Genomic DNA, 12670 nt, shown 5'->3' on the forward strand with positions numbered 1-12670 from the left:
TTTATTTTGTTGTTTTAGGTAGATGCCAGGGGGAAGAATTGCCAACTGACTAACCCCACAGCTGACCCACACACACACACAGCTGCCAGCGCGTTTGAAGACACACACACACACACGGAAAGAGCACAACACCTTTACAATTGTTCAAATAAATACTTTGTTCCTTACAACGTGTCTGTTTTCTTTGGTTAGCCAGAAATAAAATAAAATAAAAATATTCATGGGACTAAACGCGAAAGTCCCCTTAATGTCCCGAATGGCCGCTGGTGGTCCTGTGCACGTCCTCTTGAACGTACGGAGGACGTCTTCGCGAACGTTCGCGGGACATCAAGCGGACCCTACACGGGGACGTCCGGGGGGACGTTCGCACAGGCCATTTAGGGGACGTTCGGGGGACCTTTTTTTGTTAGCTGGGTCTTACGTAGAGTTCTCTCGTACTGCGTCGAAGAACGCTACGGGAAAGATATTTCTTTGTCGAGATTGAAGCCAAAAATTAATCCTTAATTTTGTAATATTGTAAAACGCTTTTCTGAAGCATACAACCTAGGCGGAGCAATACAGCTCACCCATTGGCTGCTCTGCCAGAAAAGCACAGCCTATGCGAGGCCAGGACGCTGACCAATGAGGACGCTTCGCGCCCTTCTGCGTCACCTCCCGCCCAAACAGGCGTGGCCTAGGCCTATAAATACGAGCATAGCTGTCTAACACGCCGATTTTCTTAAATTCACGAAGCTGCACGCATCGTTGGATTGGATTCGAGCCGCCACAGCCGTTTGGATACAAGCACCTCAGCAGGACGCGCCTCTTACCTGAAGCCGCTGGTCATCGCCGCCTTCAGCCGCCGTTCCCTGCTGCGCTTCTCCGGCGTGGAATATCCTTTACATTATGTGTGTGTGTTTTGTGTGTGTGTTCGCCGTCGCGTCACACAGTTTTTCCACACTAAAAGAGCCGAGCGTCTTTTTCAAGATGTCTCGCACCTCCTGTGGCTCGTGTAGAGCCCCGCTCAGCGACGGGGACCACGTGCTTGTGTTTCCTGCCTGTGAGTATCACGCAGCTTCAGCTCTCGTCGATGGCGGCTGCCATCACTGTGATTTGATGCCTACGGTGACTCTGCGGACTCGCCTGGCGTTCATTTACTGAAGCTGCACCCTTTTCCGCCCGCTGTAGTGCCGCGCCGTGAAAAGCGCCGTGCTCAGCGGAGCCCGGAACCTCCCTTCACCACGAGGTGCTCGCCGCTGCTGCCGCTAGCTCCTCCGCCCGCTTCGCTGGACTCTCTGACCGACGGACAAGGGCCGCTGTGTGCCGCCGCGTCCGTCATGGATGAGGAAGATGAAGCCGTGTCTGTGAAGGACGACTGCTGTTCTCTCCTCGCTTCGGGTAGCGAGGGATGGGCGAGCTCCGAGGATCTCCCCTCCCCCGCCGCTCGTGAGCGTCGACGGAGAAAGACCAGCATCGATGCGGTTACCGGCTGGATGGCTGCTTTTCTGCAGAGGAACGTACGTTACCGTCCTCACGACCCGCGCCTTTTTCTTCCTGAATTCACGAAGAAATCGCGGAGTCCCGGAAAGCCCCGTTTTCAGCCAGGATGCGCATTTCTGCTTCGAGGAAAGCTACAGTGTAAAAATCCCGCCGCGGCCGGATTTCACTAAAATGTCTCGCTCGCACAGTCCCAACATTCGCGACCGTGCCAGTGTATTTTGCAGTCACCAAATCGGCATCAATGCCCGTTTGCCTGCACACAGACGCCGTTTTCACGACGCCCCAGGTAAATCTGAAAATGTATTTACTGGTGTCCCGGCCACGGCCGATGGTGTAATGTGTGTATCCGTAATGCCCACGACCTAGTGCCCATTCGTACACACAAGCACAGCCCTACACAATACAGGGCTTGCACACATAAAATCGACTCGTGTCGGTTGTGCTTCACATGTAAGCTAGTGAACGTGCCCGCTTTTCAGTGCCCACAATCACTACACACTGCATGTCCCGTGGTTTCTGTAAAAACGAAACGAATGTACGGTCAGTCGGTTCTGATAGACAGTACTCTCTGTGCTACACGGTGTCCCGGCCATGGCCGATGATGTAATGTGTGTAACTGTATGCCCACGACCCAGTGCCCATCTGTACACACAAGCACAGCCCCGCACAATACAGGGCTTGCACACATAAATCGACTCATTTCGATTGTGCATTATATGTAGTGAGCGTGCCCGTTTTCAAGCGCCCACAATCACTACAAGCTACATGTCACACGGTTTCTATGAAACGAAACCTATGCACGGTCAGTCAGTTCTAATAGACAGTACTTCCCAGTGCTATAAATGTACCCGCGTTCACGCACCCACATTTATTCTCAAACATGCCGAGCCGTACGGGGCTCGCACCGCGCGCTCCCTCTTTCAGCTGAGAGAGCTGAGAGCGCGCGCGGGCTGCCCGCTCGATTAAGCGCGCCCCCGCATCACGCTGCAATGGCGCCCATGTTACAGCACACGACTGCTCTCGTGTCGCCGCCATTTCGCGACCAGAGCCCGGTTTTTCAACCCGTGCAAGCACAGCCCTGAACAACACAGGGTCTGCACACATAAAATCGGCTCATGCCGATTGTGTTTTACATGTAGTGAGCGTGACCCACTGCCAAGTGCCCACAACCACTACACACTGCACGTTCCGCGGTTTTCTGTAAAAACGAAACTAACGAACGGTCAGTCAGTACACAAAAACAGTGTTCCCGGTGTTATAAATGTGCCCGCCACCAAGCGCCCACGTTTATTCACAAACATCACGAGCCCTACGGGACTCGTCCCGCGCGCTCTCTCTCGACACAGAGAGCTGAGCGCGCGCGGGATGCATACTGTGTTAAACATGCCCCCCGCCTCACACGCCACGGCGTCCATGTCACAGCACACGGTTGCTCTCGTGTCGCCGCCATTTCGCGACCAGGGCCCAGATTACATTCAACCCCTAGTCACACGTGCAGATGCATGGGAATGACTTCCCGGGGTCTCAGAATGGGTGCTAGAGACTATAAAAAGAGGCTATTCGCTACAGTTTCATCGACGCCCTCCCCGTTTCACGGAGAAAGTCGAAACTACGGTGAAAACAGAAGTAGCACATCTACTTCGAGCCGAAATAGCGAAGCTATTGAGCAAAGGGGCCATAGAGCCTTTATCTCAAGCTCAGAGCGAAGGGGGTCTGTACAGCAGATATTTTCTGGAACCGAAAAAAGACGGGGGTCTCAGACCCATTTTAGATCTCAGGCATCTGAACAAAGCGCTGACAAAGCGAAAGTTCAGAATGCTCACGACCAGAGCTATCCTCGCGCAGATTCGCCGAGGAGACTGGTTTATGGCAATAGATCTGAAAGACGCGTATTTTCATACAAATTGCGTCACGTCACAGGCGATTTTTGAGATTCGCCTTCGGGGGCCAGGCATATCAGTACACAGTCCTGCCATTCGGCCTGTCTCTAGCACCTCGTACATTTACAGTGTGCATGGACGCGGCGCTGGCACCCCTGAGACTCCGCGGCATTCGAATTCTGAATTATTTGGACGATTGGCTGATTCTAGCTCAATCACCTTCAGAACGCATCCGCCACAAGACCCTAATTCTCGATCACCTCGAGTGCTTAGGTCTGAGAGTCAATTGGGAGAAAAGTTCACTGTTTCCCAGTCAAAGGATCTCCTTTTTAGGACTGGATCTGAACTCACTGTCTATGACAGCACAGCTGTCATCACAGCGCAGGCAAAATACCCTGCAATGGCGAAATCCTTCCTCAGCGGCCACATAGTGCCACTCAGGAGATTTCAGAAAATGCTGGGCCTCATGGCCTCAGCCTCAACAGTGCTGCAGTTGGGCCTGCTGCGCATGCGCCCACTACAGTTCTGGTTGAGAGCGCGCGTACCGCGCCGAGCATGGTTACACGGTCGTTATCGCCTCAAGGTCACTCAGGAATGCATTTCAGCCCTGACACCATGGAGAGCGTCAGACTGGTACCGGTCAGGTGTAAGCCTGGGGACTTCCTCGAGCCTGAAGGTGGTGTCCACGGACGCGTCCACCTCAGGCTGGGGAGCACTGCTCGACGGCAGTCCGCTCTTTGGCCAGTGGTCAGAGCGAGCCGAACTACCGCACATAAACTGCCTGGAAATGATGGCAGTGGACTTTGCGCTGAGGCGCTTCTGTCCCCGGATAAAACGACACCACGTCCTGGTCCGCTCGGACAACATGTCGGTAGTAGCCTACATAAACCGCCAGGGTGGCGTGAGATCCCGGAACCTATTCAGGTTAGCGGAACGCATACTGGTGTGGGCCCAGCACAACCTGCGCTCGTTAAGAGCAATGCACGTGCCAGGTCACTTGAACGTAGGCCCGGACAGACTCTCACGGAACAACGTTCCTACGGGAGAGTGGTCCCTACACACACAGACAGTGCGTCTGCTGTGGAAAACGTTCGGCAGAGCGGAAATAGACCTGTTTGCAAACCAGGAAAACGCTCATTGCCCAGAATTCTTTTCGAAGAGCGCGAACGCGCTGGCCAGAGTCTGGCCCCGCCGCCCGCTCTATGCTTTTCCTCCTGTCTCACTCCTGCCTCAAGTGCTGGAGCGTATCAAGGAGAGCGGATGCTCAGTACTGCTAGTTGCTCCATTCTGGACGAATCAGACCTGGTTCCCAGCTTTGATGCGACTGAAAAGTACTGCCCCGTGGCCGATTCCAGTGAGGAGAGACCTCCTCTCACAGGCCAAGGGCTCGATTCTGCATCCTCACCCCGAGCTTTGGTCCCTACACGTATGGGCCATAAACGGGTACCCGCTAACCTCCCAAGAGGAGTGTTAGACACGATCGAACAAGCTAGGGCTCCGTCTACTAGACGGCTCTACGCTTCCAAATGGTCGGTGTTCTCTGGATGGTGTTCAGATCAAGGTCTGTCACCACTTCAGTGTGGAGAACCGGAGATTCTCTCCTTCTTGCAAGAGCTATTGGATAAGGGAAGAACCCCATCCACGCTCAAAGTCTATGTGGCTGCCATATCAGCGTTCGTTAATCCAACGCTTGGCCGTTCACTAGGCAGGAACGACCTGGTGGTCCGCTTCCTGAGAGGCGCCAGGAGGTTAAACCCTCCAAGGCCTCCTTCAGTCCCCGTTTGGGACCTTTCTACAGTGTTGAACGCTATGAAAGGGGCCCCTTTCGAGCCTATTCACTCAGTTGACATGAAACACCTGTCTCTCAAGACCGTGTTTCTTTTGGCTCTCGCTTCAGTGAAGCGTGTGGGAGACTTGCAAGCGCTCTCAGTGAGAGCTTCTTGTATGGAGTTCGGGCCAAACGACTCTATAGTCGTATTGAAACCGAAGCATGGGTACGTGCCTAAGTCCCTCAACACACCGTTCAGGGCTCAGGTCATCTCCCTGTCGGCCATGCCGGCCTCAGAGGACGGAAATAGCTCCCTTTGCCCGGTCAGGGCATTAAGAGCTTACGTGTCCCGCTCCGCTGTTTTTCGACAGACGGAGCAGCTCTTTGTTTCGTTCAGCGGGCGCTCCAAGGGACGAGCCGCAACGAAACAGAGTCTATCTCGATGGGTAGTGGACGCCATTGCGCTAGCCTACGCATCTAGAGGCTTGGAATGCCCTTTGGGCATCAGAGCACATTCCACGAGAGGCATGGCCTCTTCATGGGCTTGGTATAGCGGAATCTCGTTACATGATATCTGTATGGCGGCAGGCTGGGCCTCCCCGTCTACATTTATTAGGTTCTATAACCTAGAGGTTCCTGCGTTGCAGGCTAAACTGCTCTCGGTCTAGAAGACTATGTATAAGTGTTCCTGCCCCGCGCTGCGGCCCAGGTCACTTCAATGGTAATATGTACAAGTGCTCCTGCCCCGCGCTGCGGCCCAGGTCACTTCAATGCCTAATATGTATAAGTGTTCCTGCCCCGCGCTGCGGCCCAGGTCACTTCAATGTTTAAGCATCACTCACTGACAATGTGTCCCATGAGCATGCTATTACCCTTCATATATATCTATATTTACATATATATGCTATTATGCCTTAAGAGGCACTACTATAAGGGATGATGCTATTTTAGCCGCTCTCCCTATACTTCTTGGGGTAGGCGCTTGTATACCAGGGCGCGCGCGCCCTTAGGTGTCTGTGTCGATCCAAGAACACGCACGGCGGTTTGCATAGGGTTCCCGTAGCGTTCTTCGACGCAGTACGAGAGAACTCTACGTAAGAGAACGTACTCGGTTACTAACGTAACCTCGGTTCTCTCTAGGAGAGGGAACGAGTACTGCGTCTCATGCCGTGCGTGTCCACGCTGCGTCGCTTCATTGACGAAAATCGGCGTGTTAGACAGCTATGCTCGTATTTATAGGCCTAGGCCACGCCTGTTTGGGCGGGAGGTGACGCAGAAGGGCGCGAAGCGTCCTCATTGGTCAGCGTCCTGGCCTCGCATAGGCTGTGCTTTTCTGGCAGAGCAGCCAATGGGTGAGCTGTATTGCTCCGCCTAGGTTGTATGCTTCAGAAAAGCGTTTTACAATATTACAAAATTAAGGATTAATTTTTGGCTTCAATCTCGACAAAGAAATATCTTTCCCGTAGCGTTCTTCGACGCAGTACTCGTTCCCTCTCCTAGAGAGAACCGAGGTTACGTTAGTAACCGAGTACGTTTTATACAAATTACTTAAACAGAGAATATTTGTTTTCGTTTTGAATCAGATCATTTAAAACTATATACTTAAATGATTATAAATATATAGAGCTCATAAATGTGTGACAAGTATTTGCTGTTTAGAGACGTGCTCAAGAAAAAAAAGTTCATGAGACAGAGAGGCAGAAAGCACACCCTGTTTAATTTCTTTATTTTACAAAAGCACAACGTTTTGTTTTGATTGTAAGTGGACACATACAAAAGTAGACATCTCACAGATTATTTTTTCATATTTATTAAGTCTGTATGACCACAAATGACGGAGCATTTTAAATCTATTCAGCTGCAATGTGAAAAAAATTGCGCAAATAACGCCGACGTGATTGCTGACCCCAGAGGGTTAAGTGTATTGGTTTTGAAAAAAATATATACATTTATATCTCTCAAAATTACACTGTAAAAAAATCCTAATTTTACAGAAAAACTACTTTTTTGTTTGTTTGTTTGTTAAACAAATTTGTGTGTGTGTGAAGTTTTCGCACAAAATACCCCACAGATATTTTTATATAGCATGTTAAAGTTGTCCCTTTTTAAGGGTTTGCAAAAACAGACCGTTTTGTGCCTGGCCCTTTAAATGCAAATGAACTGCTGCAGAGGGCGGGGTTTCAAGATTTACCTCCTGCGATTACCTCACGCAGACACAAAGATGGAGAGACTCAAGAACATATAGAATGCAACAGGACGTCTCTGAATGGTTAGTTAATTAATTTATTCAGCTGATGTGGAGTTAAAGGGACACTTCACCCATTGCATTAAGCTTTGTATAGTTAGAAACCCAGTCATATTTTTGAATGGTCGAGCATTATTCCCTTATTTTCCCCTGAGAAGGGAGAAATAAGGATTTCAGTGTTGCAGTTCCTTATAATGATGTAAAAATCGTAATTTTGCTTCATTCTAAGCAGGAAGTTAAATATCTTTGTAGAGGGGTTGAGACTACAAACACTCGTTCCTCATTAATCCAGGGGGTGGGACTCACTCACGCTACAGACCTATTACAGATCAGTAGGTGGGACTTCACTTGCAGAAACTAAAAGCAATATCCGCCATCTTGTTTGGAAGCTAAGCTAACAGGCGCTGTTGAGACAGATGTGAAGTTATGACAATGGCGGAAGGTACATTTCGACTACATGACCCACTTTCAATAAAGATTAATGTTCCCATGGGTGAAATGCCCCTTTAACTATCTTCAATTAGGATATTCTGTCATGGTAATCTATAAATCGCTCGTATAGGAACTGTTGTGAGATGCACACAGTGACTTTCTATTGCATGTGAAAAGATGGATGCTAAAGTTTGAGCTGACTCACAAATGTACTCTCATACAACAACATTTCCTTTACTCAACATGGACTGCGTGTTCCCGGGGGAGGGGTTTATGTAAATTTTAGGGTTGGTGATGTCACAAACCCGAGAGCAATGTAGTGTAGTCCCTACCAAGGGGGTAATCCATCCGCCGGAAACCGAAGCTTCCCTGGGGGCCGCCATTGGCTATCAAGCCATCACCTGCTGTTAGCATTCCATTGACTCCCATTCATTTTGACAGCGAATAATTTTACATCTGAGGCGTTTAAAGACTCCATTTGTCCATCATTTATTTCTAAAGAAACACGACAATGTATAAAAGGCTCCATTACCTTGTATCTTACGTTATGGCCCCGTAAAAACAGTTTTTGTAAAAATAGGCTAACGATTGCGTCATAACCACTCGACTCTCTGTCGCACAGACCAGAAATTACCGTATATACCGGCGGAGAAGCTCGCAAGCAATTGGGGGGACGTGGAGACGTAAAGTCCGATAAAGTCAAGGGAGAAGCCCATAGAGAGTGATAAAGTTGCTCCTGCTGCTAGCTCGACAGCTAATACTCACGCTCTCCGTCTCTGCGAGATTCGGAAGGGAATGATTCAGATTTCTCTCGGCACAGCTACTAGAAGACCTACAACTGTCAGACAGGTTGCTCATGTCACATCTACGTAGTCAAGCTCAGTTTGAGTCTGCGCACTACGCTCAGCCATCAGGAAGTGAGTGCTTCTAATTGACTTCACTTTTCTCTGTTGAAACCTATGGGGTCGCTGTGCCCAGTTTATATACTGTCTATGGTCCCTACCAGACGTTTGTTGTAGTCCTTTTCTTTAGTAAGTAAGTAGGCTAAGTAAAATTTATTTATATAGCACATTTATAACAGCAAAGCTGACCAAAGCGCTGAACAAAGTCAAAGAATAAAAAAATTAAATAAAAAAAATAATAAAATAAAATAAACAACACATACGATACAATTAACATTGGAACATAGATACAAAAACAAAAAAATTAAATGCCTGGGAATAAAAATATGTTTTCAACTTCATTTTAAAGGTTATGACAGACGTTGCAAGACGAATGTCCAGATATTTTAAAAGCAAATATCTTCCTTTGCTTTGAACTTTGCAGATGTTGTTTATGCTCAAACAGCAACATTTCACACTAACTAAAGTTAGAAAAGTGAAATCATACTCAACCACCCCTTTAATGAAAATGTATGTAAAAGTTCTAATTTATTTAAATTAGGATATTTTACTTTAAGTTTACGTTTTTTGTTTGCCAGTTATTTTACCGTTTTTTTTGTACAAAATATTCATACGTATAGCAATAACATTTAAAATTATATTTAAAATATTTATGTAAGATGATGACTTTATATTTGTGTTCAGTGCTGTACTGAACCGAATGAATAGATGGAGTCAGTGCTTCACTGCAGAAGTTTTCCTCTCCTGGTGTCAAACATTTTGCTGTTACATTTCCAGGATACTCTTATGTTGTCATGGAAGCAGTTGCATTTCTACCTGCATGGAAAAGAAGCTTGACAGTTCACTATCAACCAGGCTGTAAAAATGACACTACTCTGGGCTGAACTTCATGTGGCATGCAGCATGATTATTCTCTGACTACACCACCACTTGGCGCAACAGTGCAGTATCTGGTGAGAGGGGTATCAGCTATAGCTGGAGTCTTATGTGTGGTGACTCCTATGGCAAGCTATTTGAACGTTTATTTTTTTAAACTAACCAGTGTTTATTTTATTTTATATTACTAGTAAATAAATCCTTATATCCGCTTTCAAAAAAGAGTGCATACATATGGGTTTATTGAGACACCCCTCGCTGCAGCCTGTAGCACGATGACGTAGTTGGATGGTCCAATACGTAGTGGATGGAGGTGTGTTTTGGTGACGCATGCGCAGTAACGATCTCTGGGTTATAATCGTACTATATCTATGGTTATAATTCGCCTGCGCTGGTAAAGGTGACATGTTTGCTCAATATTGTATTGAGATGATGTTCTAATCTAACCCGTGTAGTAGTAGTAGTACAGTTTAATAGTAAGTAATTGTTGATGAATAAGTATTACATAAATGGGATGCTAAGTTATCCGAGTTTCTCTCTACAAAATAGTTAATTTTACAACATTTCAATCACATGATTTTGAACATACATTTGATAGATTAATAGCATGTCCTCACTGCAAGTATTTTTTTTTAATGCGTGTATATAGAACATTTTAAAATAAAGCCTTTTTAATTTTCATTATCAACCCAGTATAAACCTGTCATAATTAAATGTTGCGGGGATATTGCGGGGTTGTTATTATTAGCCATTTTATTTTATTCAGGTCATATTTGCTGTTGAGTGGAAGCAAAAATGAGTCAATAATCTAATTGTCTCTGTAATTTTAAAGGTACAATACAATAAGGTCTGTAAACATCTTACAATACCAGTAAACATCCAAGGGAAAATGCAAAAATAATAACAGCATCAAGAAAATAAATCTTGTCAGATGTCAAAAAAAAGTGCTTAATGATATTTTGCCTGGTAAGAGTTCCTTCTTTAATGGCTATTCGTTTTTCCAGTGATCTGTACATAAGGTTCTTGCTGTTCAGTGTCTGCAAGACATGTTTTCGCCACGGAGTGAGAAATAAAAAAGGTAATTGCGATTTTTATCTCACTATTCTGACTTTTTATCTAAGAATTGCGTGATATAAAGTCGCAATTGTGTGTTATTAAGTCAGAATTGCGTAATATAAAGTCGCAATTGCGTGTTATTAAGTCATAATTATGAGATATAAACTCGCAATTGCGAGAAATATAGCTTGAAATTCAGACTTTTTTTCTCAGAATTGCATGTTTATATCTCGCTATTCTGACTTTATAATACTCAATTGGGAGATAGTCAGAATGGCATGATATAAAGTCGCAATTGCGTGTAAGTCAGAATTGTGAGATGTGAGATATTAAACTAGCCTACTGAGGTAAAAAATAATAATATTTTTGAATAATATTTATTTGACTTTATAACTCGCAATTGCGAGTTTATATACACAATTCTGAGAAAATATGTCAGAATTGGGAGATATAAACTCGCAATTATGTGTTTTAAATTCAGAATTGCGAGAAAAAAAGTCAGAATTCTGACTTTATAACACCCAATTCTGACTTTATATCTCGCAATTCTGACTTTATAACACGCAATTGAGACTTTATTTCACGCAATTCTGACTTTATATCTCACAATTCTGAGAAATAAAGTCAGTATGCTAAATGTAAACTCGCAATTGTGAGATAAAAAAGTCTCAATTATATTTTTAAATGTTTTATTCTGTGGCGGAAAAGAGCTTGCATACTCAAGTGACCATTTATTTTATTAACTTTATTCTTCTTGGAAGATCAAAGCACGTGTGATTGTTTCCGTCACCAAAACACACCACCGCGCATGCGCGTAACAGAGTCCACTACGTATTGGACCATCCAGCTACGTCATCGTGCTACAGGCTGCAGCGAGGACCTCTTGGGTTTATTCCCTGCGCTGTTTTTATTTTATATCGAGTTTCTGGATTAATGCCCACAATTATTCTGAAAATAATTCTAAAACTTGGCATACAAATAAATGGTAACACTTTATTTTGATGGTCCCTTTTGAACATTCTTAGTAACTTTGTATCTACATGTCAACTAACTCTCACTAGAGTATTAGACTGTCTGCATTTCATATCTTTAATAACACTTTTTCTGATGCTCCCTAACAGACATTCTACTGACAATAAGCAACTACTTGTCAACTGATTCTAACCATAACCTAACAGTCTGCTAATACTCTGCTAACACTCTAATGAGAGTTAGTAGACATGTAGGTGCAAAGTTACTTATTGTCAACAGAATGTTCCAAAGGGACCATCAAAATAAAGTGAAACCAAATAAATGATTAATAAATCAAACGCAAATAAATCAGCTCAATAAAAATTACGCAATGACATCACATGCAGTGCATGAAGCCGATGTCCATCTGGTTTTGAAGCCAACATTTTTAAATGAATGGTTAAAAAGCCCTTGGTTAAAGGGATACTTCACCGCTGGAAAGATGAATGTGTATTTAAATTGGGTCATTTATGTAGTAGAAATGACTGACTAGTAATTCTTCTAGACTGAGAAAAGCTAGAAAATGTATTTTTGGCTCATGTGGATGAAAGACAACAACTCCCAGAATGCATTTGCTTCGCTGCCCTACGAGGCCACTCTCAAGCCACGCCTACCAGGTAACAGAGGGCAGTATCGGAAGTATTACTCGAAACTGAAAAGACGCCGTTTTATGGTGAGTCTCCGTGACGAGTTTGCGACAGCATTAAGACTCTCTATCTGTGTCCATAGGCGCACAGCGAAAGCACTGACACCACCAGTCCGCCCCAGGCTTGAGTCTGCCCGGGCTCTTCTTCCTGGCCACCAAGCAGGTCTTGCTCCTCTGCTGCAGCAGCAAGACCTGCTTGGCGGTCAGGATGAAGAGCCCGGGCAGTCCCGGCCAGACATGTCCGGGAAAAAGAGGACGTATGGTCAGTAGTAGGACCCCTACTACTCAGCTTTCTTCACAGAGCAAAAGCCTGTTAGCTTAGCTTAAAAAAAGATGGAACATGCGGAACATTAGCCTCTGGCCAAAAAAGCCTCT

Source organism: Phoxinus phoxinus, assembly GCF_949152265.1.
Source record: "Phoxinus phoxinus genome assembly, chromosome: 16".
NCBI lineage: Eukaryota > Metazoa > Chordata > Actinopteri > Cypriniformes > Leuciscidae > Phoxinus > Phoxinus phoxinus.